This window comes from Lissotriton helveticus, chromosome 1_1, assembly GCF_964261635.1.
Source record: "Lissotriton helveticus chromosome 1_1, aLisHel1.1, whole genome shotgun sequence".
Classification (NCBI taxonomy): Eukaryota; Metazoa; Chordata; class Amphibia; order Caudata; family Salamandridae; genus Lissotriton; species Lissotriton helveticus.
In genome coordinates, this window is record NC_136057.1 from 1,034,474,834 (window position 1) to 1,034,498,955 (window position 24,122).

The 24,122-nt window shown below is 48.2% G+C and overlaps 1 long non-coding RNA gene across 1 annotated transcript in view; it reads left to right on the plus strand.

Moving 5' to 3' along the window:
• LOC144771950 (uncharacterized) overlaps window positions 1-24,003 on the plus strand; it is a 95,402-nt gene extending 71,399 nt beyond the window's left edge. Inside the window, exons 2-3 of the long non-coding RNA XR_013599561.1 lie at window positions 5,264-5,454; window positions 23,585-24,003. This is a non-coding gene — a long non-coding RNA (uncharacterized LOC144771950). The remainder of the gene's footprint in view (window positions 1-5,263; window positions 5,455-23,584) is intronic.
• The last annotated feature ends 119 nt before the right edge of the window (window positions 24,004-24,122 follow it).

Below are 24,122 nucleotides of genomic sequence, written 5' to 3' on the forward strand. Positions count from 1 at the left end.
AACTCAAGAGCTCCAAGAAGAACTGCCGAGCCCTCGAGAAAGCCTGGAGAAGGGAGCCAACACCGGACAACATGACCACCCTCAAGCTCGCCACCCGGAAGCACCATCAACTGATCCACGCCACCAAGAAATCAGCATTTAAGGACCGGCTGGACAACAACGCACACAACTGCAAGGAACTCTTCAACATCGTGAAAGAGCTCTCCAACCCCAACGCCGGAATCAACAACATCACCCCGTCGCAAGACCTCTGCAACTCCCTCGCCTCCTACTTCCACAACAAGATCGCTGACATACACAACAGCTTCAGCCCACAAACAACGCTCCCCACGACCGCACCAACGCCCCCCACCACCACCCTCAGCGCCTGGACCCAGATCAACACAGAAGACACCATCTGCACGATGAACTCTATCCACTCCGGATCTCCGACAGACCCCTGCCCTCACCACGTCTTCAACAAGGCCGACGCTGTCATCGCACCCCACCTGCGGGACATCATCAACACCTCCTTCGACACCGCCACCTTCCCTGAGAGCTGGAAGCACGCCGAAATCAGCGCTCTACTAAAGAGACCAACAGCGGACCCCACCGAACTCAAGAATTACCGCCCCATCTCGCTCCTCCCGTTTCCAGCCAAAGTCATCGAGAAGACCGTCAACAAGCAGCTGGCCGCCTTCCTCGAGACGAATGGATCCCTCGACCCCTCACAGTCTGGCTTCCGAGCCAACCACAGCATGGACAACGGCGAAACAGCAGCCCTCATCCTCCTAGACCTCTCCGCGGCGTTCGACACTGTTTGCCACCGCACCCTAGTGCAGCGCCTCAGCAACATCGGAATCCAGGAAAAGGCTCTGGAGTGGATCATCTCCTTCCTCGCTGGAAGGACACAGAGAGTACGCCTGCCACCGTTCAGATCTGCAGCCACGGAAGTCATCTGCGGCGTTCCTCAGGGCTCCTCGCTCAGCCCCACCCTCTTCAACGTCTACATGAGCCCTCTTGCGGCCATCGCACGCCAACACAACCTCAACATCATCTCCTACGCCGACGACACCCAGCTGATCCTCTCCCTGACCAACGACCCCGCCGCCGCCAGAACCAACCTCCACGAAGGGATGAAAGACGTAGCCGAGTGGATAACGACCAGCCGCCTGAAACTGAACTCAGACAAGACGGAAGTCCTCATCCTAGGCTCCTCGCCCTCCGCCTGGGACGACTCCTGGTGGCCCCCCGCCCTGGGCACCGCACCCAAACCGACAGACCACGCACGCAACCTGGGCTTCATCCTGGACTCCTCCCTCTCCATGACCAGACAAGTCAACGCCGTCTCCGCGTCCTGTTTCAACATCCTGCGCATGCTACGGAAGATCTTCCGGTGGATCCCCACCGAGACCAGGAAGACGGTCACCCAGGCCCTCGTCACCAGCCGACTGGACTACGGCAACGCCCTCTACGCCGGATCACCGCCAAGCTCCAGAAGAGACTCCAGCGGATCCAGAACGCCTCAGCCAGACTCATCCTCGACATCCCCCGACGCAGCCACATCTCCGGACATCTGAGAGACCTGCACTGGCTCCCCGTCAACAAGAGAATCACCTTCCGTCTCCTCACCCACGCACACAAAGCCCTACACGACCATGGCCCGAGCTACCTCAACAACCGCCTCAACTTCTACGCTCCCAAACGCCACCTCCGATCGACCAACCACGCCCTCGCCGCCGTCCCCCGCATCCGAAGAGCGACAACAGGAGGAAGGTCCTTCTCCTACCTGGCCGCCAAGACCTGGAACACCCTCCCTCCCGACCTTCGCCTGACCCAAGACCACCTCTCCTTCAGGAAGAAGCTCAAGACCTGGCTGTTCGAGCAGTAGCGGCACCCCCCCCCCAAGCGCCTTGAGACCCTCCGGGTGAGTAGTGCGCTCTATAAATGCCTTGATTGATTGATTGATTGATATTCTGTATATTTATGCTTGTGCATGCTGGTTATGTGGGGAAGAGCCAATTCTTTAGTAAGTTTCTGAAGATAAGGTGGTTATCCATGGATCTTTTGTTGGGGGGTAAAGAGTTCCATAGTTTGGCTGCTTTAACGGAGAATGATGTGCCACCCATGGTTTATTTCTTGTACGTTGCGATTTTGAGGTGAGGTGCCATTCTAGAGTGAGGGTTCCCTTGCTGAATGTATTCAGTGATTTTATTCCTGAGGAAGAGAGGTCATGTTCCATGTTTCACTTTGTGGGTGAAACAAAGCAGCTTGAATGTGAATCTTCTGGCAACCAGTGACTGATGTAGGGTTTTCAAGGCAGGGAAGATGTGGGCTTGCGGCTTTATATGTTAGAGTAGTCTGACAGAAGAGTTCTGAATTTGTTGTAGTATTTTAATAGTTGTTAAAGGTGATTTGTGGTAGAGGCTATTGGCGTAATCGAGTTTGACAGAACAAGAGAGATGCTAGCCTGACTAATACGTTTTGTTCCTTAGAACTTTCTCCAGTTTTCAGGTCATCAATTGTCGTATTTATTGCTATTCCTTGATCGGGCGGTAAGGTCATGAATGGTGAGCAGTTAATTTAAGGTCCTTAGTGGGCGGCACCATTCTCGAATGGGGTCACCCAAAGGGAGGGACAAGTGGCCTCTCATAGAACTCCAGGGGCAGTTACAACCGGTTGGCTACATGGGTGCGGGGGAGGGGAGAGTCACGCTTTCTCTAGGCTGCTTGGCCACCCCGCACGTGCACAATGACACCAGTAAACAGCGCAGAGATGCAAGGGCCCCCTTTAATGGAGTTAATAGAGCGTACAGGGGTAACCGGGGGGCTAAAGTACCCTCACGGTGAGCGGGCCCTCTGCGCATGCGCACTTTGATGGAAGGGCATGGGTAATAGGGTGTATGGGGGTAACCGGGGAGGGGGTGTGCCCCCACGGTAAACGGGCCCTCTGCGCATGCGCACTCCAACAGTAGGGCGTGGTTAATAGGTCGTACGGGGGTAACCGGGAGGGACGTGTAACTCCACTGTAAACGGGCCCTCTGCGCATGCGCACTCCTTCAGGAGGGCGTGGTTTAGTGATAAGGATCTGGCACCAGTTATTGCCCTTGCCGTAGGCCCAAATAGGTACGCAGAAAAATAAATATTGTATAATATGATTGATGTGTTAGTTTCGGATAGAAAATACCTTGTACTAGAAATATGTTAAGGTTAGCCCTCTGAATACCTGTATATATCAATTGTAACATTTTCTGCCTAATTGTGTAAATATCGTTTATTTCAATTTTTGATTTATTTTGTATATTTTAATAAATACGGCCGGGGGGGTCGAAAGATCCCCCTCATTCCAAAGAAATCCCTCTTACGTCCTGTTAATAATGTTGGTTAACAGAAGGGTGGGGGTCCTCCGGCAGTCCCTGGCCATATTGAAGCATATAGACAGGGGAGCCCAGAGTGGGCACTCATCGTTCTCCATTCTAGGCAAGTGGACACAACTGTGACCACATCACCCCAGGCCTGAGCCGACCCCGTGGTAGGAGAGATCTGAGCAGGTTTCTGCCTGTCTGGTCCTTTCCATGTTTAAGTTATGAGAGCTGTCTATCTGGGTGATACCAATATCTCGTGTAGTGTGCCTGACATAATATCATTTTGATAAGGGTTATCCAACCTGCTATGGATAACAGTAGGGAGAAAATAAAACAACTGGCTACTAAATATAGTTTCTTTGAATGTATGCATAAAACTCACTTTTCTTGTGAAGGCAACATTCTTAAACGTCCGTGTCTGTCATTGCGTCGTCTGTGGACCGGTATTTTGTTGTAACAGGAGGGCACGAGGAACCACTGCAATTCTTTTATGGCTGGGGGGAGGGCCTTTGCATCCTGTTCTGTTAATTTTGACACATACACACTTGCAGGAGCCAAACTTATTATGGTTTAAAAACACATAAACAGACACTTCTGATTTCAGACGGGCTTTGGCGCTTGCTTGGGGCTAAATTCTAGAATCACCACAGTCACAGTAATCAGAGCCTGCTTTCACTCTGGGCTTTCAATCCCTGGACCCTTAGAAGACGCAAGGTTCAAAGGATAGATTCTCTTTGATGGAGTTAAACCGACCTGCCCTTCCTCTGACGGCCCTTTCTCTTCGGCAGCATCTGCATGTAAGTCCCGGCAGGCTCTCTCAATGGGAACCTTTGATTTGCATCGTGGAAACCTCTCTGCACCTGTTTCATGGCGAGCCTCCTGCACGGATCCGCGCGCAGAGATGCGCAAGAAAGGCCCAGTGACTGGCAGGAGACGAGGCGTGGCTCACCTGGTACCCACCAGCCGCCGAGACAGTCCTTTGCATTCTTTTTACACTGCTTTATTTTCACTTTTTGCGGAAACTGCAATGGAAAATAAAGCAGTGTAAAAAGAATGCAAAGGACTGTCGCGGCGGCTGGTGGGTACCAGGTGAGCCACGCCTCGTCTCCTGCCAGTCCTATTGTTGTGCATCTGCTGTGCTTTTTGTATGTTTGCACTGCATTTGCATGCAAAATATTGACTGGGACACAAGACTGGTGGGACAGCTGCCTGTGCTGGTAAGCGCGGTGGGGCGGAGTGCTTCAGGGGGGATGTTGACAGACAGATAGGGCAAAATAAATAAATAACTCCTATTCCTGTTAGATAGAACTTTACTCAGAAAGTGTGATCTCCATTCAGCCTTTTTCAAGAAATTCACATTTCAAGAGGTTCTCAGGATGGTCATGAAGGGCTTAAAATGTTAGGTATATCTGGATGGTTAGAGCTGCAGGACTCCAGCAGAAGTCGTGTGGTAAAAAAAGAAAATAGGGCCCTCTGATTGGCAGAGGGAGCTTTTTAGGTCTTGCCTAGCATTGCAGCGCATGCGCTCCTCGCTCTGCGAATTCTATTGTCATCGGGTTGCTTTTGGAAGAGGGGTGGAAGCTCCGCCTCTGCTTTTCATTGGCACGCGTCACACTGTATGTTAAATGTGTGCTATTGATTTGCAGTGAGGCTTTTTGGTCCCCTCCCTGTCTCCTTTCCGGCTCGTCCACCCGGACTGGGTTGTGTGCTTGCGGGAGCGAGTAGGGACGAGCACGCAACCCCTGCCTTGCCGCTAATCACTTTTTTTTATTTGTTTAGGCTGCCGAAGGCATTGGTGCCTCCTGGGTCTGGAGGTGGCACAGGGATGGCGACACCAGCTTTTCGCCATTAGAGTGCCTTTTGAAGCGACTTAAACTCATCTCCCTTAACTCTCGCCTTTCTTGTTTTACGCCCAAGCAGACTTCCAGGACTCCGAGGGGGCAGCGGCGGCCAGCAAGATTCTCTTCTCCACCTCCGTGCAGGATTCGCCTCGAGTGCTACCGGACACTAACAACCTGTTCCTCGGCCTGCAGTCTCTCAGCATGACCGGTGGGACCGACCGTGGGGTACCGATGACCTGCAAGCTGCGGCCCAGTCCTTCGGCCCCTCAGGTGAGTGGCGGACGGCAACAGTTTGTCGCAACCCCCCCTGCTGTCTCAAAGCTTGCTATGTCTGTCAAGTGATCTAAGTGCGAGGGATCAGAGGGGATTTGCCCTTAAAATAGGATATGGCACACTAAGTAGTGAGATTTTTCTGAAGCTGGGTTGCGCACAGAATGCATCAGATTCAAGCAGGTGGCCACTTTCTCACGAGTGACTCTGCAGAATAAAACCACCCCGCTCTAGGAGTGGTTCGTAGCTAATAGTGGCTTTGCTTGTATTGCTGCAGGTTTTAGTTACAGTGATATTTGGAGTACTTTTAATTGAGTGTTTTTTGAGGTGTACAACTGTATAGATCCACACTCTCCATTACGCACTAATTTTCAAATTGTTTGTGCTGGGCTTGTCGTACGAGTTCTCATTGACCAGATGGCCTGGCCCCTTCAAATGGAGCACTCTGGTTCTTTGCAGACTTCTTGCAGGCTTAGGTCTGTAATGGCTTTCTAGTCCCAATCTGGGTTTTAAACTGTATTAAATTATCTTTATAAGACGTTTTATTTGTGGTGATAGTGCAAGAAAAAAGTATTAGATGGGTTTAATTTTGCTTGAGGAAACCTTCCTAACAAATATTTTGTAATTTGATTCAATTACGTTTTCACTTCACTTAAACCAGCTTGCTGGGGGTGTTGATGTATCACCTGGAATGTCATGAGTGATTGGCAGAGTACTCATTGCTGCTGCCACATTGGCATACTGAGAGTGGCATTGAGATGCTTGAACGTTCTAATCCCTCCTTGCAGTAATTTATGAAGGCGTGCTGTGACCTACTCTTACCACCTCTAAGGAGCATTGTAGACCATTGTCACAGTCTCGCATAATCTGCTGGTAGTGGTTTTGCAGTGGATATATTGTGGTCATAGCTATGAACTTCAGTCTATTTCCCGTTTAGGAAACTGGTATGTAGTGCTAGTTTTGCCAGGGCCGATCACTGTACAAATTCCCCCCCCCATTTTTAACGCCTCCTCAAGGACTGTCCAGCTCCTCCTGCACTCAGCCTCATGCAAAACAAGCATTTGCAATGCAATAGGTCTCGCCTTTGAGAGAGTTAGAACTATTGGCATTGTAAATGACAATGGCTTTTATTTGTGTTTTGAAAACCTGCAGGCGGTGCATAAACATAGCACTTTGTATTTATAGTCCATGCTTATGAGATGCAAGGCTGGCAGTAAAAGACAGTCACTGCCAGCCTTGCTTCTCGTAAGTAACGACTATAAGTACAAACCACATGTTTATGCACCGCTTGCAGGTTTTCAAAACACATAACTAAAAGGCATTGTCATTTACAATTCCAATAGCCCAAACTCTCACAAATACGAGACCTATTGCATTGCAAATGCTTGTTACTTCTGTCGACCCTTTTGGTAATGTGGAACCAGTACTGGTCTTGCAGTACCAAGCAATCTGATTTGCTGGATGCAACCCAGAGAAAATGTTGTGGCATACAAGGGCGCAAGGTATGGACATTCTGACCACTAGCAATTGTGGGGGGTGAACCAATAGGGACCCCCTCCCCTCTAGGGGTAAAGATCAAACAAGATTTTAATTTTGCGCATGCTGGGATCCAGTGCAGCACTCCTGCGAGGTATCATGGTACTCCCACGGGAGCTGCTGCACATACTTCAATCTGTAGTGCCACTGTACCATACAAACCCTAAGAGACCCCTCATGCACACTGCCACTGCAGACTGCGTGTTTTGGTGTAGCTAAAAGTAAAGACTCGCACACATCCATGTGTGCCAGGCCTGCCAGCATTGCAAGAGGCATAGGTAAGTCACTCCTACAAGAAGCCTTTCATCCCTAAGTCAAGGTGCATTATACTACTTGAGAGGGCATAACTGCATGAGCAGATATGCCCATATAGTGTCTAAATCCATTCTTAGGCATTCTAAGTGCATAGATAAGCCATACTGAGTACATGGGCTGGGAGCTTGTCAATATCAATTCCACATTCTGTGATGGCTTCACCGAATCCCAAGATGTTTGGTACCAAACATCTCAGGTTAATGAGATCACACTGATGCCAGTGTTGAATTCATTAATAAATCCACTCCGAGGGCACTTCAGAGATGCCCCCTGAAAACCTACCAAACAACTAGTGTGTGGCTGACTGGTCTGCACCAGATTGCCACTTCCAGACATGCTTCTGACTTCCTGAGGTGGGAGCCTTGTGCTCTTGTGGGTCAGAAACAATGTCTGCCCTGGGTGGAGGTGCTTCACACCTAGCTCCAAGCAGGAACATTATTCAAGGGTGGTGAACCTCAAAGGCTTCCTGCCTTTTGTTATACTAACCAGGCCCTCTCCAGCTAGTGGAGATACCCGCCTCCCTGACCAAGCCCCACTTTTGACGGCAAGGTCAGCAGGAAAATTAGTAAGCAGGAAAGGTGTCTCCTCTCAGCCAGGACCACCCTAAGGTGTCCTGAGCTGCAGTGACCCCCTCCTTTGAATATCCTTCATATTAATTGTAAGGATTTCAGCCAATAGGATTAGAGGTATGCCACCGCCCCAAAGGGAGAGGACATACAAAGGGTGTAGTCACCCTAGGTAAGTAGCCCATTGGCTAGTACCTTCCAGCACCTCTAACGCCCCTAAAAGGAGTATTTAGAGGCACCCCTGAACCTTGATCCTGAGATTCCTGGTGAACTAAAGAAGAAGAAGGAATGAAGAGCCGTGCTAGCAGTGAAGATTCCAGATGGCAACTGACTTGTCCCAAGCCCTACCGGCGTGTCTGCAGACTTTGAACAAACCTGCTCCAAAAAGCAACTCGTCCTGCAGGCCCCTGGGAGGACTTTACTGCATTCCACAAAGACCAAGAACTCCAGAAAACAACGGCACTATAGAAATCAACAAGAACTCCCGTGCCCTGCTGAAACGCACAACCAGACTTCCAGACCTACCTCTGCACCTGACGCTGCTGGCCCAAGTCAAAGTGGCCCACAGGTCCCAAGAAGCTTCTCCAGTGGTCCTGAGCTCAAGTCCATCCAAGAGTGACCTTTCTAAGACTCCACAACAATGGCTGCAGTTTCAGCTTGAAGGGTCCACCAACCACAACGGGCCCTGGTAAGAATGTTCCATGCCCGCCCAAAGAGACCCCTGCAGCAGCAGGCCCCAGGCGTTGTAGAGCTCAACCGACAGTGTCTTTGGTTCTCCAACATCCCCACTTACTTCCAGACCCACCGGTTCACTTCGTCCGGCTTCCTGGTCTGAGCCTGCAGCCTTTGTTTGAAACCGTTGTTCTCCATTGACTTGCACTGGGTGCCTGATGCTCTGTTGGCACTCTGCCAGGGGCGGCTCCTCGATGTGGGCGGAGGAGCGTCACCCCACTGCTTTCTTGCAGTGCGAGAAACAGAAACATAAAATGGTATTGTAAATACCATTTTATGTTTCTGCTTCTCACACTACTAGAAAGCAGAAGGGTTTGGTTGGGTGTAGGTGGGTGGGTGGTCCTGCTCGAGGGCAGGGGAGGAGAGGCTTGCCCACTGTCTTGGGCGCTGACTGATTGGTCAGCCCCAGGGCCAACCAAATCAGTCATACGCACTCTGACCTTTTCTCTTTGTAGGCTGCATGCAGCCTACATGGAGAAAATTACCTCCCCATAGACGCCTGTGGGGTCAGAGTTCCAGCCAATCACAACGCTGTCCTTACAGCACTGTGATTGGCTTAGGGGTGGGCAGGGAGGCTGCCTGCTTCCTGTGTAGAGGAGAGGCATTGGGACCAGACCGGACTGCGAAGGTAAGTTACATTTTTAAAATGTATTTAAAGTTAAACCCCCCCCGCAAATCCCTCCCCACGTGACCAACCGCTAGTCATGCCGGCCGTAACTGCACGCTGCACCCACCCGGCTGCCTCTTTGCCACTGAGGGTGTGTGTTTGGTGCTGCATAGTGCCCCCTTCCCACCCCAGTGCTGGTCTAAACCCCCAGAGATTGACGCCCAACTCCGAAATTACCAACCTTCAACCAGCACCTCTTTGATTGCCCCCAGTCTCCATTGATTAACATTGCCCCCCAGTGACCGAATTTGACCTATACACCCGGCCGCCACAGTCGCATTGGTGGTGCAATCTCTACACTTAAGTGACCCTTGCCCAGTGTCGATCCTAAACCCGAAGACTGGAATTGTAAGTCGTGTACTTACCTGTGAAATTGCATGATTCTTTTCCTTCCATAGGTTAACATTGAACTGTTTGAAAAATGCACTGTGTCTACCATTTATACTGAAAATCTGTGATCATGCAACACATATTTTACTACAACAAAGTATCTTTGGTTCTAAGTAATAAGCATACAAAAAATTATATTTTTACAAACAATTGGTCTCAAATTTAGTATTTGAGTGTGTGTAATCATTTCTTGCCTGAGTGTGTACAACAAATGCTTCACACAGCCATCTGATAAGCCTAACTGCTCTCCCACACTACCACAAAAGAGAGCATTAATATTATCTACTTTAGGCTCTGTAAAGCTTTGGAGAGCCACTGGACTCTGTGCACCCTATACCCTACTTTGGTAATATAAAAGTGTATAAACAAAACAAACAAACAATCACCACCTTCATTCCATTCTGTCTAATTCCGCTTAAATATTGGTGCCAACACCCAGCTGTAACAGCAATGCCCACCATTGAATCTCAATCCTCCCAGTGAAATTGTGTTTCCTGGGACCTAAGTCTTAAGAAAGACTATTCTTAGGTATTGACAGAAAACCTACTGAGTTCAATACCGATACTTAAAGTGAGCTGTGGTTTAGCCCATTGCTAATCATGTGTTGCCTTTATTGCATTCTCATTCCCTTGCTTCTTATTCAATCGCTTTCTTTCCTCTTATTTTGTGTATCCATTCCCTGGGGCATACATTTGTGTAGTGTTTCTGACAGGATGAATTGTTTCTTTGCACTTCTTACAATAATGGGACTTTTTTCAATTTAGTCTCAGCATGCAGTTTTTCCTCTCGGTCCTTTGTGTGCTTGTGTTTTGTTTTACTTCTTGCTCACCCTTCTGTGTACGTTGCTTCCACCTTTTTTGTTGCCCCCCCCCCGTCCCTTCAATTTCTTCTAATTAATCCGACCAGTTTCTCAATTGCTCTTGCATTCCTCCACTATCTTCTTTTGCTTCTCATCCCTCAATGCACCAAACTTCTCACTGTTGACCCCCTGTGAATGTTGACCCCCACATTCTCCACTCCTCTTCCACTCCTCACCGCTCTTCTGTTGCTTTTCATCCTTCTAGGTTGCTCCGTTTCTCTACCACACCTCTCCGCTCCACTGTCGGTTTTCATTCCCACTCCTCTGTTGATTATCATTCCTACCTCCATCAACTGCTCAGTGTTGCAACCCCACTCCGCACCCTCCGTTGTTCTTTTCACTATATTTTTGCGAGGGCTCGGCAGTTGCACACTGTTACTGGGCCACTTGCTTCTTTTTTTTTGCACCCTTGTGCGTATTTTTTTGTAATTTCATTAACTGTTTTGAAGTTGACAATCCTCCATCTTGGAACGGTATTATAAACTTCCAAAAGAATCCAAAATAACTGCCAACTCGTGGCACTCGCATGTTAAAGGCACAATAGATTGGCTTTGCCAATGCTCGTTTATATTGCTGTGGTGCTGATGGTTGTCTTGTTTACAAGTTCATCAACTTCCAGACATAACAGAACTGAGGGACTAGAAGAAGGCTTTAATCCCCAGGATCACCACCGTTGGCTCACTGGAAGTCATTGTAATATCAGAGGGCTCCTAATCAACCGATGGGGGAGTGTGACGCGCAGTGTGACCTCCTGTTAGAACATTGATGGACAGCAATATGGATTGAGAACCAGCACCTCATGCAGATCACCGGACACCAGTGGCTGACGGTCTGTGGAGTCCCCATCACCTCTATGCAGATCACTAGACAGCAGTGGCTGAAGGTCTGTGGAGTCCCCATTACCTCTCTACAGATCACTAGACAGCAGTGGCTGAAGGTCTGTGGAGTCCCCATCACCTCTATGCAGATCACTAGACAGCAGTGGCTGAAGGTCTGTGGAGTCCCCATTACCTCTCTACAGATCACTGGACAGCAGTGGCTGAAGGTCTGTGGAGTCCCCATTACCTCTCTACAGATCACTAGACAGCAGTGGCTGAAGGTCTGTGGAGTCCCCATCACCTCTATGCAGATCACTAGACAGCAGTGGCTGAAGGTCTGTGGAGTCCCCATTACCTCTCTACAGATCACTAGACAGCAGTGGCTGAAGGTCTGTGGAGTCCCCATCACCTCTATGCAGATCACTAGACAGCAGTGGCTGAAGGTCTGTGGAGTCCCCATTACCTCTCTACAGATCACTGGACAGCAGTGGCTGAAGGTCTGTGGAGTCCCCATTACCTCTCTACAGATCACTAGACAGCAGTGGCTGAAGGTCTGTGGAGTCCCCATCACCTCTCTACAGATCACTGGACACCAGTGGCTGAAGGTCAGTGGAGTGCCCCCTCACCTCTCTACAGATCACTAGACACCAGTGGCTGAAGGTCTGTGGTGTGCCCCATCACCTCTCTACAGATCACTAGACAGCAGTGGCTGAAGGTCTGTGGTGTGCCCTATCACCTCTTTACAGATAACTGGACACCAGTGGCTTAAGGTCTGTGGTGTGCCCCATCACCTCTTTACAGATCACTGGACACCAGTGGCTGAAGGTCTGTAGAGTCCCCATCACCTCTCTACAGATCACTAGACAACAGTGGCTGAAGGTCTGTTGAGTCCCCATCACCTCTCTGCAGATCACTGGACACCAGTGGCTGAAGGTCAGTGGAGTCCCCATCACCTCTCTACAGATCACTGGACACCAGTGGCTGAAGGTCAGTGGAGTGCCCCCTCACCTCTCTACAGATCACTAGACACCAGTGGCTGAAGGTCTGTGGTGTGACCCATCACCTCTCTACAGATCACTAGACAGCAGTGGCTGAAGGTCAGTGGAGTGCCCCCTCACCTCTCTACAGATCACTAGACACCAGTGGCTGAAGGTCTGTGGTGTGCCCCATCACCTCTCTACAGATCACTAGACAGCAGTGGCTGAGGGTCTGTGGTGTGCCCCATCACCTCTCTATAGATCACTTGACACCAGTGGCTGAAGGTCTGTGGAGTTCCCATCACCTCTCTGCAGATCACTGGACATCAGTGGCTGACGGTCTGTGGAGTCCACATCACCTCTCTACAGATCACTGGACACCAGTGGCTGAAGGTCAGTGGAGTCCCCATCACCTCTCTACAGATCACTGGACACCAGTGGCTGAAGGTCAGTGGAGTGCCCCCTCACCTCTTTACAGATCACTAGACACCAGTGGCTGAAGGTCTGTGGTGTGACCCATCACCTCTCTACAGATCACTAGACAGCAGTGGCTGAAGGTCAGTGGAGTGCCCCCTCACCTCTCTACAGATCACTAGACACCAGTGGCTGAAGGTCTGTGGTGTGCCCCATCACCTCTCTACAGATCACTAGACAGCAGTGGCTGAGGGTCTGTGGTGTGCCCCATCACCTCTCTATAGATCACTTGACACCAGTGGCTGAAGGTCTGTGGAGTTCCCATCACCTCTCTGCAGATCACTGGACATCAGTGGCTGACGGTCTGTGGAGTCCACATCACCTCTCTACAGATCACTGGACATCAGTGGCTGACGGTCTGTGGAGTCCACATCACCTCTCTGCAGATCACTGGGCACCAGTGGCTGACGGTCTGTGGAGTCCACATCACCTCTCTACAGATCACTAGACAGCAGTGGCTGAAGGTCTGTTGAGTTCCCATCACCTCTCTGCAGATCACTGGACATCAGTGGCTGACGGTCTGTGGAGTCCACATCACCTCTCTGCAGATCACTGGGCACCAGTGGCTGACGGTCTGTGGAGTCCACATCACCTCTCTGCAGATCACTGGACATCAGTGGCTGACGGTCTGTGGAGTCCACATCACCTCTCTGCAGATCACTGGACACCAGTGACTGAAGGTATGTGGAGTCCACATCACCTCTCTACAGATCACTGGACATCAGTGGCTGACGGTCTGTGGAGTCCACATCACCTCTATGCAGATCACTGGACACCAGTGGCTGAAGGTCTGTGGAGTGCCCCCTCACCTCTGTACAGATCACTAGACAGCAGTGGCTGAAGGTCTGTGGTGTGCCCCATCACCTCTCTACAGATCACTGGACACCAGTGGCTGACGGTCTGTGGAGTCCACATCACCTCTCTACAGATCACTGGACAGCAGTGGCTGAAGGTATGTGGTGTGCCGCATCACCTCTCTACAGATCACTGGACAGCAGTGGCTGATGGTCTGTGGAGTCCACATCACCTCTCTGCAGATCACTGGACATCAGTAGCTGAAGGTCTGTGGAGTCCACATCACCTCTCTACAGATCACTGGACATCAGTGGCTGAAGGTCTGTGGAGTCCCCATCACCTCTCTACAGATCACTAGACAGCAGTGGCTGACGGTCTGTAGAGTCCCCATCACCTCTCTGCAGATCACTGGACATCAGTGGCTAACGGTCTGTGGAGTCCCCATCACCTCTCTACAGATCACTGGACAGCAGTGGCTGAAGGTCTGTGGAGTCCCCATCACCTCTCTACAGATCACTGGACATCAGTGGCTGACGGTCTGTGGAGTCCCCATCACCTCTTTACAGATCACTGGGCATCAGTGGCTGAAGGTCTGTAGAGTCCCCATCACCTCTCTGCAGATCACTGGACATCAGTGGCTAACGGTCTGTGGAGTCCCCATCACCTCTCTACAGATCACTGGACAGCAGTGGCTGAAGGTCTGTGGAGTCCCCATCACCTCTCTGCAGATCACTGGACATCAGTGGCTGACGGTCTGTAGAGTCCCCATCACCTCTCTGCAGATCACTGGACATCAGTGGCTAACGGTCTGTGGAGTCCCCATCACCTCTCTACAGATCACTGGACAGCAGTGGCTGAAGGTCTGTGGAGTCCCCATCACCTCTCTACAGATCACTAGACAGCAGTGGCTGAAGGTCTGTGGTGTGCCCCATCACCTGTTTACAGATCACTGGACACCAGTGGCTGAAGGTCTGTGGAGTGCCACCTCACCTCTCTACAGATCACTGGACACCAGTGGCTGACGGTCTGTGGAGTCCACATCACCTCTCTGCAGATCACTGGACATCAGTGGCTGATGGTCTGTGGAGTCCCCATTACAACTCTACAGATCACTGGACACCAGTGGCTGACGGTCTGTGGAGTCCACATCACCTCTCTGCAGATCACTGGACATCAGTGGCTGACGGTCTGTATAGTCCCCATCACCTCTCTACAGATCACTAGACAGCAGTGGCTGAAGGTCTGTGGTGTGCCCCAACACCTCTCTACAGATCACTGGACACCAGTGGCTGAAGGTCTGTTGAGTCCCCATCACCTCTTTACAGATCACTGGACACCAGTGACTGAAGGTCTGTAGAGTCCCCATCACCTCTCTACAGATCACTGGACACCAGTGGCTGACGGTCTGTGGAGCCCACATCACCTCTCTGCAGATCACTGGACATCAGTGGCTGACGGTCTGTGGAGTCCCCATCACCTCTCTATAGATCACTGGACACCAGTGGCTGACGGTCTGTGGAGTCCACATCACCTCTCTGCAGATCACTGGACATCAGTGGCTGACGGTCTGTGGAGTCCCCATCACCTCTCTACAGATCACTGGACATCAGTGGCTGACGGTCTGTGGAGTCCCCATCACCTCTTTACAGATCACTGGACATCAGTGGCTGACGGTCTGTGGAGTCCCCATCACCTCTTTACAGATCACTGGACATCAGTGGCTGAAGGTCTGTGGAGTCCACATCACCTCTCTGCAGATCACTGGACATCAGTGGCTGATGGTCTCTGGAGTCCCCATTACCTCCCTACAGATCACTGGACAGCAGTGGATGGACTGTGGAGTGCGGCATCAGCGATTAACAGACCCCCCCCTGAACTTCTGTGAAATGCAGCATCACCCCTCTGCAGATCACCAGACAGCACCTGCCCTCTGTTGGATGCAGCGAACACTTGGGATATCATAGCACTGACCGAGGCTTGTGAGTGCACAGCATCGTGCCCAAGGTCACACCGTGCATCGGCCATCGGTTGGATGCAGCGAACACTTGGGAGAGCACTGACCGAGGCTTGTGAGTGCACAGCATGGTGCCCCAGGTCACACCGTGCATCGGCCATCGGTTGGGTAGTCCGCCCCAGGACTAAAACAAATGACTTCCTGATTGTAAACTCAGTATGCACCCGCGGGCACCGAGAAACATGAAACACATCCCAACAGCATGAGGTGATCACGAGTTGCCCTCCTCCTTTCCCTGCTGCCAGCTCCCTGGCACAGCCCCGAGGAGCGCCGTGCAGATTAAAGACGGACTTCACAGGCTGGCATATCTGGGGCAGCAGTGAAGAGGATTCTACCGAGACCCACTTGGATTTTAGCATGCCGCCTGGAAGCTTTCTGTCACTGTGCTGATAGGGGCGCACAGAGCCTCGTTCAAAACTGTAACTCCGCGGTGGCAGATGGCGTTTCTTTCCTTTGGCTGGTTGGCATCATTTTGAGGCCTTCTTCTGAAGGTGTTCCAGTCTTTTATCACACTCAGTTCATTTTCGTTTCCTAACACTGGCACTGACGGGTTGAAGTCTCCAACACAACCTGTTGCTACACAACTTCAGACTGCAGTGTTTCCATCAATTATGCACAGGGCAACTGGAATTATGCAGCAAGGCAGCACCAAATTATGCGTCAGGGGTGACAAAATAATGCACATGAAAAGGCAAATTATGCGGCATAAGATGCCACATTTTTTGATAGTATTACTTCATCTTTTTGTAATTTGTACACATGCTAATATTGACGGGGCAAGTTTTTCATCTCATCAGTGACCACCAAATACAGAAATATGCAACTGAAAGATGACCAGTTAACTTTTGCGAACGGCCTTCCACTCAGTGTGAAAACAGATGATGAAAATACTTTATTCGAAACAAAATTTCATAAAAGTACATATACAGTATCCATAATAAATCCATAATAACTGTACGTAAAACAAATCATAAGCATAAAACAAATCAGACAATGGGTACGAGTTTTGACCTAATGAACCAAGCATTCGCCACATATTTAGCCACCCCACAGACCATATGCATTGAAGAAACATCTGTTAAAAAAATACGCATAGCTAATCTATGATCCCTCACCCCTAGGTTCCTACAAACAGGTTTCAACCACCTTCCTCTAGGTATTTTATAGGCTACACATGCAAATAGGAAGTGGCCCAAGGATTCTTTTGGACAGGGACAACCTGGGCATTTCTGCTCTGTTCCTCTATATCCCTTCCAACCTGCCTTGAATGTGTTAAGGGGTAGAATACCATATCGGAGTTTCAAAAACAGTGTTCTATCACGAGGGACCTGGATAAAATCCAAAAAGGGCTCTAACTTCCTAAGGGGCTTGTGATCAAGAAAGGTACTAGTTAGGTGACCCCAGTTTGGATTCCTGTGTTCTTTGGCAACAACCCAATCCCAATAAAGTTTTTTGACAATTGCCTTTGGGGGTGGCAGTTGCGAAGTCCAACTCTCTTCTAGACCTATTGATTTAACAAGCCTCTTTAAATTATTGAGCCATTTGATTTTATTTGCTACGTTTAAACTAATCAGCTCATCCAGAACCTGAGCATAATTATGAAGTTCTGGGGTCCTTCTAAGACGAACCCAGAATAACAAGGGACGAATTTGCACTAGATCAACAACCGATTTTTTACCCATGTCAAGAAAAAGAGGTTTCAGAGGGGCCGATAAGGGTAGCGAGACCATATCTCTAATAAACTTATTCTCAGCTACCGCTAAAACTTTGGTATTTTCCGCCCCCCAAAGTTCTGAACCATAAACTGCCGCTGCCAATGCTTTCCCTTCATAAATTGCCAGGGTTGGGGCTATGGGGCGACTAAAAGATCGACGCTGGTTCTTAAGAATTACTCCTGCAACCCTTTTGAGGTTTAAAACCATTTTGGCGATATGGGCTGACCAGCTCAGGTTATTACAAAGTCTCACCCCAAGGTAATCAAATTCCTCTACCACCTCCAACGGGGTGTCATTCAGCCTGAGGTTTACCTTCCTATGTTTCTTTTTATTAGATAACACCATCAGCTTTGTTTTTGAGGTGTTTATTGACAACCCCCTATCTATACAAAAACTGCAAAAACGATCGAGTAGTTTTTGCAAACCCATGGGGGACTTTGACATGAGCAGAGTATCGTCGGCAAAGAGGAGAGTGGGTGTTTTCTCTCCTGCAAGGACGGGGGCATCAGCAGGATCCTCCCTCAGATGGGCTACAACCCCATTAATAAAGAGGGAGAACAAGGTTGGAGCCATCACACACCCTTGCCTCACTCCCCTATTTACCGGGATCTTCTCTGTCAGTTGACCCTGGGATCCCCATCGGATCCTGGCATAGTTCCCCTCATGGAGTTTAATAATGAATTGTAGGAGGTAACTAGGAAAACCCATATCGGATAGGACCGACCAGAGCTTATTCCGTGGAATCACATCAAATGCTGTCTTCAAGTCTATGAAAGCCAGGTATAAACTACCCTTAGTAATTAACACTGACTTCCAACAGACTGCACAGAATCTAAATACCTGGTCTATTGCACCTATATTGCTTCTGAACCCGGCCTGGAAATGGGACAAAATGCTCTTATCCACAAGCCATACTTCTGTACGGTTTATGATCACCCTTCCAACCACCTTCTGAATTGTGTCTATCAGACTTATCGGTCTGTAATTGGAAGGGTCGTCCCTATCGCCCTTTTTATAAATGGTTATTACCTCAGCACCTTTCCAGGAATCGGGAACTGGATGACCAGCTTGTATCAAATTCATCAGATTAGAAATGTATTTAGCCCACACATTCGGTTCATACTTTAACAAGTCCCCTGGAAGACCATCTTGGCCTGGGGCCTTCCCTGGCAATAATTTAGAGATGGCATCTAATACTTCTCTCTGGGAAAATGGATCTGTATTGTAAATAAAATTACCACAAGGCGTGCTTTCGGGGATATTAGCTGATAATAATGTCAAGCTATCCACATTCTCCTCACAATATAATTTTAAAAAATGGGAATACCATTCCTGGTCCGTAATATGATTTAAAATGGGACCTGCTCCCTTTCTATCTAGAGCATTAATTAATTTCCAAAAGGCAACAGTGTTTTTCCCACGGGCTGCTTCTTTCAACTGTTGCCAATGCTCTTCCTCCCATTCTCTTTTGGCAGTTTTAATACTGCACACATAATCTTTCCTGGCTAACCGGACGGCCACGGAGTCCTTACTACGTATTGCTTTAGTAATTGCTTCCCTTTTGCTTCTACAATTACTCGTATACCATGGATTACTATTTGATTTGGTACCGTTAGAACGGGTTTTTCCCGGTTGCTTCTTACAAAAGTGGGCTCCCACTTTACCTATTAGATTACTGTAGGAGACCGACAAACTAGGATCGGCTAGATTAACTGCAACAGACTCTAAGGCTGCCAAACTACTAATTTCTTTAAATACCAAGTCTTTGATATTTTTTAGCTTCCCCTCATCGCATTTGACCACATTCCATTTTAGCTTCCGATTATTATTTACAGGGAAGACCTCTTTAGTTATCATCTCCGCTTCCTGTCTAGAGTTCCGACCACTTACCCATTTAAGTTGCATACATAGGGGGTTGTGGTCACTATAAGAAGACTCCCTAACCACCATATCGATTAAGTCAGGCCAGGAGTATTCATCTAAAAGGATGTAGTCAATACGAGAGGGGCACCCCAGCCTATTAAATGTCATTGCTCCCTCGCGGTCAGAGTTTGTACGGCCATTAAGAGCCCAAAGATTGTAATCTAGCACCAAGGCATTCAACTGAATGACCCTAGGTGACCATTTCTTAATTGGGCTAAGAGTTAGGGGGGGTAAAAATGATCTTCCTTCAACTACATTGGGACCTGATTCTTCTTCCATATCTAACGGTTCGAACGTGCAATTAAAGTCTCCCCCGACTATTATTTTGGATCTGGCCGGGAGTTTGGACAACTCCACATCCAACAGTTCTAATACTGGAGAAGCAAGCCCTCCCTGGAGACCTCTAGCATAGATACAGAAGATTTCATATCTGTGGCCTCCTGCACTGTTCTTTAAAGTGATGTGCAAGATGTCGTTCGAAACATACTTATTAGAAGAAACACTACAGTTCAGAGATATTTTTACCCAGATGTGTAACCCACCAGAAGGGCGCCCTCTCCCCAGTGAAACAGCTGGAACATAAAAGGTAGAATAACCATTCATGTACTCAGGGAGTGTGCACCACGTTTCTTGAAACATACAAATATCATATTGGTTAATAAAGATGTTCCAATCAGGATTTGCTAAATTTTTCTTTAAGCCAGCAATATTCCATGATAAAATATTAATTGAAGAACCCAGTGCCTTAATTTCCAATTGTCCTGTTGAGACTGTATCCTGAGTACAATTACCAGCTACTACTAGGGATTCAATTGTATCTGAGCTAAAACCAACGTTAGCCACTATATCTACAGGCAGATTTGCTTGATCTTCCAGCTGGGGATACAACACCCCTCTTCCCAAGCGCTCAATGGACCCGTTAGTAAGTCAATCGACTTCCTCCAGGCCATTGAAGCGGTTATAACATTGGATAGGATAATCCAACTGTGGACCCAACCATCCCTCCTTGAACCTATTTCCCCCATTATAAGGTCTACCTCTCCCTCTACGTACTTCTTGCCAGTCACCGCTAGCAGCCCCTCCCCAATTGTTATAGCGCTGATTCCCTTGGATTTCAGGTCTCCTCCAACCAGTTTCATGCGTGGTAGCCTTAAGCCAACTCCATCTATTATCGTGGTTACCCGCAGGCATATAAAAATATGACAGAGGTTTGACAAGGATCCCGGACTCAGTGTTACGGTGATGCCCTAAAGAAATAAACTCTACTATACAAGGGTCTTCAAATGTGATCACCACACAATCGCCTTTGAGATGTTTCTTTTTTTCACCAACCCATGGAGCTCTCTCTACCATGAGAATATTTTTATTAATATTTGGAGGTGGTGGAAAATTCCTGTCCAACCAGTGACAAACTTTATTTTTAAGGCCCCAAAATGATTCAGGGGTGTCAGAGGTAAGCTCAGGGACACCGGTTAACACGATCACAAATGGGCAGGCGTCAGATGGTAAACTAATATTCCGCCGTGCCCTTGGTGTCTTTACAGTGGGTAGGAGAGGGGCAGCGCTGGGTCCGATAGAATCTACTTTTACCGGGGTTTTTTTGACTTCTGCAGGAACTGGTTGTGTAACCACTTTACCACCCTTCTCTACCATTGAGGCAGATGGACAGGTCTTAATTTGCTGGGTAGGTACTATTAAGGGATTCTTAACCACTGTATTCTTCTGGATTACATGAGTTTTATCCCCCCCCTTGCATTCCAACTCCTTTGATATAATTCCAAGTTGTTGTTCTATGCCCTGGAGTCTGACTTCAAGGGGCGATAGTAAAGACCTAATAAGATCCGCTAGGGAATCAAAAAAGGGCGCATCCGCATCCTCTTCACTCTCTGCAGACACATCAGGGCTACCATCATTAAGAATGCTATCTATGCTAGAATCCGATACAGTTACATCAGGCAACTCTAGGGGCAGGGGGTGCGATACACGATGAATCCTAGCTGTATCAACTGTAGCATCCACACTTAACCCTCCCACCTGTGTACTGGTTCCCAGACAAGCTATATTCTCCAAACAGGGTACACTATCACTAAGCACCTCAGGGGCGGTTAATTTTGGAGAGGATATTAAACCTACTACAGGAAGCCCTTGTAACTCTGGGGGAACTGTGTGTATTAAAACATCGGTAACCAGTGCAGTAGTTGGGGTAACAGACTCAATTGGGGATACTGGTAATAAAGGAACCAAGGGTTTATTTATGCATTGAGGCTGGACCAAAGTCAATACTGGTGTCACATGAGTAGATGTTGTTTGTGGCGTGACTGATAAGGGCAAATCTTTAGTCGGAGTACGAGCCATGGCTATATTACCCAATGACGATCTTTTGGCATGGAGCAAATCTTGGGAAACCCTCCGTTCCATCAAAATAATACCTTCGTCAATTAAAGTGTTAGTACGGAGGATAAAACTATCAAGTGTATTAGTCAATTTTTTAGTTTTGATATTTTTTATCCCTGCCCCCACCTGGCTTCGAGTTGTCCGTGAAGACATAAATAAATCAACACTTTGCTATCAGTGATACTCTACGAAAAAGAAGGAGGACCACTACTTAGATACTAACCCCTACAAATCACAATAATCCTACGATAAACCAATGCACTATAAATGTCAAGAACTAGTCAAAAATACATAAACAAATATAGCGACTTTGTAGCAACAGCAATACTCTAATAATACGCTAGGAGTTACCGCCAGTCCAGTCCTTTCGGTCCTCGGAGGGCCTCAGAGGGCCCGCCCTTTGCCCGGGCTTAGCCCCGGGCTGAGTCCCGCGCGCGTCCCGCGTGCGCGCTCTCCAGTGCGTTAAAAGGAGGGTTGGGGGCGGGAAGAGACACCAGGTGCGCTGGGATCTTCAAAGCGCTGTGCACCCTGGCTCTCGCAGTCCCGGCCCCCAGAAACGGGGAGATTCACCCAGAAGGTTAAAAAGATTAAAATATGCCAATATCCAGATAAGTGTTTTCCCAGAGGCTGCGAGCGGCACCCGCGGAGCGGGGGCCGCGAGCCTTAAGTAGCTGGTGAGAGGTGGTGAAAGCAATCAAGGGCGGAGGGCTGGGGGCGGGAAGAGACACCAGGTGCGCTGGGATCTTCAAAGCGCTGTGCACCCTGGCTCTCGCAGTCCCGGCCCCGGTCGCGTCCGCTTCGGTCCCCAGTCCTTGCTGTTCAGAAACGGGGAGATTCACCCAGAAGGTTAAAAAGATTAAAATATGCCAATATCCAGATAAGTGTTTTCCCAGAGGCTGCGAGCGGCATATGTATCAAGCCCAAAAGAGGATTGCAAATTAGAGAATCGCAAATCTCTATTTTGCGATTGCATTTAAGAAATCGCAAATTGCGATTCTTTAAATGCAATGTATGAAGCACAGAAAAAGTGCGATTGGGCCTTAAGGAATCGCAAATTACCACCAACTTTAAGTTGGTGGTAATTTGCGATTTCTTTGAAAAATTCACTTTTTTGCATTTTTTAAAGTGCCATGTGGCGCACATACATGCCCTTAGGGATAGAATGTGTGCCACATGTGCACACATACATATTTCAGGGGAGCAACAGGGTGCCCTTTTGACACCCTGGCACCCTTGAAATTCCATTCTCAATTTGCGATTCTCTAATTGCGAATCACAAATTGAAAATGTCTTCCCATCCATTCCTATGGGCCTCCTAGCCCATAGGAATGAATGGGAAGGTATTCCTTAACTGCAATTGGCAATTTGCTAATCACAATTAAGGAATGCCAATGAATCGCAAATATTTGTGTATTTTTTATTACATCCTATTTTGCGATTCTCATATAGCGATTCTCTAAAAATCACTATTTGAGAATCGCAATAACGGTATTTGATAGATATGCCCCTAAACCACGTTGTTAACGACTTTTTATCTCTTTGCGATGGGATTTTTTTTTTTTAATTTGCAGGTTATGCAGCAGATGATGGATTAAGTGACAAATACGTCAAATTGACAATTACACATAAAAAGCCACGTCCACAGAATCGCTAAATTCCAGTGGCCCTGGTAATGGACAAGGCCAGTGGTACTATGTGCCAATGGAGGACCAAATTATGCAGATGGACTGACTAAATTATGCGGCAAGCAAAGGCAAATCTTCGCCGAGTGTTCTGCAGCAATGTTATTTCACTATTTTGTCACTTTAACATATATTAATAATGTCTGGGCTTAAGTATTACCCCAAAAGTACCGGTTTAAACACTGACTGCATCCGTAATCAATTAAAATGTGACCACTGATCAAATGTACCACATACAAGATATTTAGTTGTGTTCTTTTCTTCTGATTTTAGAACACTTTCCCCTTGACGGAGGTCTCCCGGGCCTGAAATGCATTGGGGATCGACGGAGCACAGGATTGTAAAGCCATCTGTTAATGATGGAAATTAGGGAATTAAGTGGTTACACACCTGGAAGTTGGTCACACCGTGGAAACGAAACACTCATAAAATGAATGATGCATGAAAACTGGAACCTTTTGGTTATTAAGACAGATGGCATGAACTACGATAATATTAAGAGTGGAAACTCCTCACAGTACCTAAAGCAGTGTTTAAGGGGACGTGTATAGTTTTCTATACGTTTATATGGTGTTTGACTTTGCATGACCCATGAGTAGAGGGTAATGCCCACGAGCAGTCACTAACTAGAGGAATTTTGATTAACTTTTTATAAAGTGGGGTACATTGATGAGCATGCAGGTTTTCTTTCAACAGGGAGTAATGCCACAGATTTAGCATCCTCTTCAATTTACTGTGTAATCGAAACTATATCTACATGCTTGCAATGTTTTTGAAAAGCAGTGAATGTTGGAGGCGGTGAGTGAAACTA